The sequence below is a fragment of the Apaloderma vittatum genome, unplaced genomic scaffold, assembly GCF_000703405.1.
Source record: "Apaloderma vittatum isolate BGI_N311 unplaced genomic scaffold, ASM70340v1 scaffold3434, whole genome shotgun sequence".
NCBI classification, from domain to species: domain Eukaryota; kingdom Metazoa; phylum Chordata; class Aves; order Trogoniformes; family Trogonidae; genus Apaloderma; species Apaloderma vittatum.
Genome location: NW_009713074.1, coordinates 17720 through 25591, shown reverse-complemented (window position 1 = coordinate 25591; position 7872 = coordinate 17720).

Here is a 7872-nt window from a genome sequence, read left to right as displayed (position 1 = left end):
GAAGGAGCTGTCTTCTGAGAAAAGATGGTTCATTTGTTATGCTCATCCCAGCCAATAGTGAGTGTCTTCTCAGACTTAAAATTAAGACCATAACTGCAATAAAGATCTGAAGTTGTGCTTTTCCAGTATGTGCTTCTCAGTTGGAGGAGCAGGAAGCCCTGTTCTCAGGCTCCTTACACTGTTTTGCCAGAAACAAATAGTCAGGTTTTGTTAACAGCTGAATTTTTGCATATGCATTTGCAATGCAAGAAAATGTCCTGTTCTATTAAGCCTATATTCCTACTTTGTTTAGTCTTTAAAAAAGGCCGCAGTAAGATCTTTGTGCAGCCATAGTAACAACTCATTTGTTTAAAAAATGAAAATAAGTGGCTTCAGAAGCGTGCTATCAGTGCCAGGTGTCTACCAGAGCTGTAGGCAAGTACAGCTCTCCAATGGATTTCAGTAGGTTTGAAAAATAAATCTGAGCTTTTCTGAACACTAACAGAGTATACAAATGAACTGATATAGTCACAAATCATGGAGATGAACATCAACTCCAGATTAAGGGTCGAAAGATTAAGGTAAGCTGCTCAGCAGAGAGGGACCTGGGGTGTTGACTGATAGCCAGCTGAATATGAGCCAGTGTACCCAGCTGGCCAAGGTAGCCAATGGCATCCTGGCCTGTATCAAGAGTAGTGTGACCAATAAGACCATGGAAGTGATTTCACCCCTGTACTCCATACAGGTGTGGCCATTTCTCGAGTACTATGTTTAGTTTTGTGCCCCTCACTACAAGAAGGACATTGAGGTACTAGAGCATGTCCAGAGCAGGGCAACAAAGCTGTTCAAGGTGTTATAGAAAAGTCTGGGGACAACCTCATGCTGAGTTGTGAAGTTCAGACTGGACCTCCATGCTTTCTAAACTTCCTCATGGAGAGGAGTCTAGGTGTTAGGCCCCAGCTGTAAAGAAGAATTCGGACTCTAGGTTCTGCCACAGAGTGAGTTTGTTTCAGCTCAAGCTGGTCCCTCCGAGAGGGACCCAGAACATGGAAATCCCTCAGCAATTACACTCTTACAGGCCAAGTTCAACTCTCTGATGGTTTGGTCCAATAGTAATGTTTGGGTCTGGGGTCTTCTTGTTCTTCATTGGATCCTTTCTCTGTCTCCAGATGGGCATTCTTTTCTTACCTTGAGGCCACAGTTTCTGTTGATCTTTCCTGTCTCAATTAATGTTGGTTTTTGGGCCTTTCTTCAGCCTAACTCATCAGTATTTAGGTACAAAATCCAGAATCTATGGCATAAGGCTTCAGTAAATTTGGCTGCTCATGCTAAGCAATGTCACTCATAAGACAAAACAAGTTTCAATTTATCATAATTTTAAGCAATCACACAACTAATTCTGATTTTCTACAAGTAAAATATTTTAATCTCCAACATAAGGGTCTAGAGCACACATCTTATGAGAGAACTGGAATTGTTTAGCTTGGAGAAAAGGAGGCTGAGGGGAGGCCTTATCACTCTTCATCAGACAGGTGTCTGATACAAGCAGGCTGTAAAGAGAACGTGTATAGAAATAAAGATTAAAACCAATTATTTCATAAATATGCTGAATCTAAAACATATTATCCATTTGATTTGCTCACTTGTGCCTTCGAACTCTTAACTAAACTGTTTACTGTGAAAACACAGCAATCTATTCCTTTGAGGTAAATCTCTTTCTCTGGAGAGTGAACAGGATTCTGTTCTGCTTTGGATATCTTCATCATCATCATCTTCTTCATCACCACACCATCATCATCATCAATCACTATGTTTTGATTGAGGAATTTTCTGCTGATGACTAAGCCAGGAGCAGTAGACACTGCTTTACATAGTTAAGTTGAATTGAAAATGTTTTGTGATACCTTTCTCCACCGCTTCTAGGTGCAATAATAAAATGTGGTCTCTCCCTGCCTCACTTCTGTTGTATCAGCTACATGTATTTGATATAGTGTAAGTCTTGAAAATGCTCTTTTGAAATGCAATCACTCTTTGTAAAGAGTATGAATGTTACTGCGGTTGTTTCTAGTGATGCACTCTAGGTGGTGCTGATAATATAGGGTGTACGCTAAAGGCACTCTGTAGCTGGTGAGAGTTCTAAGAGATTTTCTGAAAGGCTCTTTCAAATCATATGTTCCAAAGTCATGGATTTGGGATTCTGGATTCCAATTCCAAATTTTTATTTTGGAACTTAAATAAAAGGTGTTCTACATCGGGATTTTTGTTTGGCAAATAATATAGATTGTTCTGTTAATAGAGTATTTCAATTAACTTGTTTTCATTTGCAGTTTCTTCTGAGAGTACTATACTTTTCCTAGTTAAAGAAAGACGGGTAGCTTAGGAAATTCACACCTCCTAAGTTTTTGTCTCTTATTTTCTCTGTAGGTCTTTGTATTTATAAACTATTCAGACTGGAGTCCATTAATCTTCCCCAAGTTTCTCTGTAACTAATGTTTTCCCTTTTCCCTAATAACACTTGGGAGAATGACATTGATTAAAAAAGAGGAAGTTTTAGTAAGAATAGAATTCTCTAAATTTAGGAACTTCTAATACATTTCCTTCAGTATTCTCTTAAATAAAGGAAGCCTAAAAATCTTCAGTACAATGCCTGTTACAATCAAAGGAAACTCTTCAGCTCTTTCAGTTGGCTACAGAACTGCTTCTCTTCCATGAAAAGAAACAAAACAACTCTGAAGTACTCTGTTGTGCATTGGCAGCATTTTAGTGGGAAAAAAAAAAGTTTCTCTTATATCTTGAACACCAACAAGCCCTTCTAGACTTTTGTAACTACCAATGTGCAGAAATATCTGCTGAGTGCAGATACGAAGTAGATACAGAGTCCTTATGTGCTCCCAGTCAGCACTGGTGCTAGCTTGGATCCAAAAGAAGCTGCATCAACATGGCACAAAGCCAGGGCTTTTGAAACCTGTTAGGCATCAAGATTTATTACCTCTGGCACTCGGTCACAGCTATGGGGATGAAATGTTGTGGATCTGAGATATTACCTCCATGTAGGTCTGTGGTTTACTATGTGATGTTTACAGTCTGGATTCTTATTTGCTTTGTACACTGTAGGCTTGTCCTTTTTGCTTGACTGCCATAGATGATATACCAGATGTATTTTGATCATTCTATCAGCTTTTCATCTCTCAGACTTGCAAGAACATAAGATGGACCTGGTAAGATTGACTTCAGAACTGGCCAACTAGCCTAGCAGTAAAGTGTAACAGATGGAGAATCTTTGGGTACTGGATTGGCCATGGAGGGCTCCTCAGGCTATCTCCTCTCGCCACTCTGATCCTCTTCCAAGATATTGTGACTCAGTCAAAGGGAAGGTTGAATGTGATGTGAAACCCACAAAAAATCATCCAGACAGCTATCTAGCTCCTCTTAAGTATCATATCCATACCTCTCAAGCCAAAAGAAAAATGTATCAATCTAAACATCAACTATACTAGGGCACTGAGATATGTGACATAGAATTATAGAATCATAGAACCATGGAACGAATGATTGAAGAGGCCTTAAAGACCACCTAGTTATAAACCTCCTGCCATGGGCAGGGACATCTTCCACTAGACCAGGTTGCTCAAAGCCCCATCCAACCTGGCCTTGAACACTTCCAGGAAGGGGGCATCCACAACTTCTCTGGGCAACCTGTGCCAGTGTCTCACCAACCTCACGCTGAAAATGTGACAATCATCACACTGGTGTTACCAGCCAAATTGCTCCAGATTCTCTGGTTTTCCCCATAGCATTGCTGCCATCCATTCTACTAGTTCACATGTGACATGCTCAGTCCTGACTCAAGGGTAGTCAGAGCTTGGACTCTGTGAGTTTCCTACAGGGAAATCCAGACACTCCTTTGGGCACAGTATCTTAAAGAATTTGGCCACAAGATCCAATGGGGAGATTAGTATTTAGATACTACCATGCTACTATCCTCTGTTCAGTTATCTTATATGTATAACAAGGTGACTTAATCAGAATACCCATCTGGACCGTCTGTCCTCTCGGTAGGGGAATATACTGAAAGTCATGTTTCCAGATCAAGTTCACAGGTTGGTGTGTTGTGTTCTGTTCTGCATGAACAGCAATTCTATTTGTGAATACGCACAACTATAAATCAGGATCCACTAAGTTTATTGACAGAGAATATTGAGATGTTGTGGGGTGGAGATCCATTTATTCTTCAGATACCTATACTTAAAGAGTCAAAACAGAATACATTGATGTGAAAGTCAGGTGATACCTGAGAGCTACCATTCACAAGCAAGGATGGCTCATCTTTTCCTAATTCCCCCTTCTTCAGCCCCACAAGTAAATGGCTTTTTACTGATTTTTTTGTGTATTAAAAAGTAGAGATTCCTTAAGAGTTGTTACAGGGTGTCATGTCAAACTCCTTGAGGCCTTAGGAACTCATAGACCAATTTCATAACTTAAAATTAAGACAAAAAGCTGTTGAGATTTCTTTAATAAAATAGAGCAATTTAGTTTGGAAGTGATCTCCAGAGGTCTGTAGTCAAACTTGCAGCTCAAAGCAGAGCTAAGTTCAAAGTTAATCTTTCTCAGGGCTTTACATTGCAAAATTATGAAGTATCCAAAGACAAAAATTTCACAACCTCTCCAGGTAGCCTGTTTCAGTGCTTAAACACTCAATGTGAAGAATTTTTTCTATTTCTCTGGTTGGAATTTCCTTTGCTGAAGCACGTGACTGTTGCCTCTTTTCTTGGGGAGAGTTTGGCTGTGTAGCTCCCCTTTCTCTTAATGGAAGATCTTAATATTTTCTTAGATCTCCTCAGCCAGACTGAGCAAACACAGCACCATCTTCCCTACATACTTCAGCCTCCTAATCTTCTTCACTGGCTCACAACAATCTCTCCTTTTTTTTAATAGTGGTCCAAAACCTCGAAACATTTCTTTGGATGTGCCCTGAGGAGAGCTCAATGGAAGGATTCCCTTGACCTCATGGCTGTATTCTTAAGGCAGCTCAGTGTGTGGCTGGTCTTGCCTAAGGGAATTCATACTCAACTCACTGTCCACCATTCAGGTCCTTTTCTACAGCCACTTTCTCTCAGCTCATAATGTTTCATAGAGTTATTCTGTTCCAGATGCAGGAGTTAGCATTTGCCTTTGAGTTTCATGAGGTTTGTGTGGGCCTATTCCTCTGCCTTACTGAGGTCTGTCTGAAAGGCAACCCTGCCCCGTAGCATGCCAACCAATAATAAGCACTTGTCAAAGTTTACATTAAGTTAATCCAGAGCAATACACAAGCACACTTGAAATTCAGAGTTTGGGCAATAGCACTACTTGTTGCTGGAAAAAGTTAACAGGTTATTTGAGTCATTTCAAGCATAAGTGAAAACAGATGAACATTTAACTCAGAGCAACTCAGGTATATGATCTAGCAATTCCTTAGTAATATATATATATATATGTACCCATTTTGAAGCCTTTTCTGTACACACTGCAAGCTTCCACAGTGATTTATGCTATAAAAAAGGTAATCTTCTTGTAGTCCTGCTGCCTGTAATCATCTGTGTTTACTTCAGATTCCATTTACTGATGAATTCTGCTGTTTATCCTCTTGTTTCAATAAAACAAAATAAAAAAAATCAGTTCTACGTAGCTCTTATGATTTTTCAAAAATTAAAGTAACTCTAACGTAGTTGTTTCAGAAGGGTCATGTAACCTTGTGTTCTAGATGTCATCCTGGACGTTTGTATGGTGAGCTGTCATCTGTATTTTCCATGCTATGAAAAAAATCCATATTAAAGTAATGCGTAGATACCCAGATCTTGCTGAACAAAGCGAGATGTAAGGAGGTGTGAATTCAGCTGTCTTGGACTGACAGGCCCTTATCTGTGATGACTTATGGGGATGTGTGAAAAATGACATCTCCCAAGTTATCCAAAACTTAAAAGAGGACAAAGGACCAAAACCTGAATGGAACCAAAAGCCAAATAACAATGATTTTGCCGTGAGTCCCATTTCAACTGCTATCTAGTCTAGAAATATCTTAATATGGCTTAGTAAATCATTTATATACCAAGTATCACAAAATTAGCAAAAAAGTAGAGTTCTCAGACACAAATTTTACCTTTGAAAAGATAAGACGAAATCCCATCACTCCACCAAAGACAAAATAGACCAGTCAGCCTTACCTCTGTGCCAGGTGAAATCATGGAACAGATTCTCCTGGCAGCTGTACTAAGGCACATAAAAAATAATCACGTGGTTGGTGACAGTCAACATGGCTTCACTAGGGGTAAGTCGTGCCTGACTAATTTAGTGGCCTTCTACGACAAAGCTGCAGCGCTGGTTGACATGGGAAAAGTAACCGATGTCATTTTCCTCGACGTGTGCAAGGCATTTGACATTGTCCCACATGACATCCTTGTCTCTAAAATGGAGAGACATGGATTTGACAGATGGACCACTCGGTGGATAAAGAACTGGCTGGATGGTCACACTCAAAGAGTTGTGGTCAATGGTTCAATGTCCACATGGAGACCAGTGACAAGCAGTGTTCCTCAGGGATCTGTTCTGGGTTCAATGCTGTTCAACATCTTTGTCAGCGACATAGATGACGGCACTGAATGCACCCTCAGTAAGTTTGCCGACGACACCAAGCTGTGTGATGCCGTGGACTCACTTGAGGGAAGAGATGCCATCCAGAGGGACCTTGACAGGCTTGAGAAATGGGCCAGTGCAAACTGCATGAGCTTCAACAAGTCAAAATGCAAGGTCCTGCACCTGGGTCATGCCAATCCCAGGCACAACTACAAACTGGGCACATAGTGGGTTGAGAGTAGCCCTGAAGAGAAGGATTTGGTGGTGTTGATAGAAGAGAAGCTCGACATGAGGCAGCAGTGCGCTCATGCAGCCCAAAAGGCCAGTCACATCCTGGGATGTATCAAGAGAAGTGTGGTCAGCAGGTCAAGAGAAAGAGAGGAGATTCTCTCCCTTTACTCTGCTCTTGTGACACCCCACCTCTAATACTGTGTCCAGTTCTGGTGTCCCCACCATAAGAGGGACATAGATCTGTTCAGAGGAGGGCCACAAAGATGATCCAGGGGCTTGAACACCTCTGCTATGAGCACAGGCTGCGGGAGTTGGGATTGTTCAGTCTGGAAAAGAGAAGACTTTGGGGGGACCTAATAGCTGCCTTCCAGTACCTGAAGGGAACCTACAGGAAGGCTGGGGAAGGACTCTTTACAAGAGTGTCCAGTGATAGGACAAGGGGAAATGGGTTTAAGTTGAAGGAGAATAGATTTAGATCAGATCTTAGGAAGAAATTCTTCAGTACGAGTTCGGCAAGACTTTGGAATAAATTGCTCAGACGTGTTATAGCTGCCCCCTCCCTGGAAGTGTTCAAGGCCAAGTTGAACAGATCCTTGAGTAGCCTAGGCCATTCTATGATTGTATGATTGTATGATTGTATGATTCCATGATTCTATGATTCTATGATTCTATGATTTTATAATTCTATGAAGGGAAGAAACAACTTTGCAGATGTCAAGAGGAAGTATTTTTAAAATAATAAAGATATTGCATTTTCAATTCCTTCAAATGTACTTTTTTTTCCCCCCAAAATGCTGACATACACAATAATTCTTCTCCCTTTGTGTGCAAATCTCAAGTTCACTGTGGGGTGCATGAACTGTACTATCTTTCATATACTCATAATCCTTGGTTCTGTATTTGCAACACATACTGATGCAGTGGAATATTGTGTGAGCAGACTATTGAGCACTGGGTGAGGGCTTGTCGCATTAAAAGAAATGTAGGTTCAATATTTTTCTGTCAGAGTCACAGAACTTTCACCGATCCATTTATCAGTCCCAGCAAAGG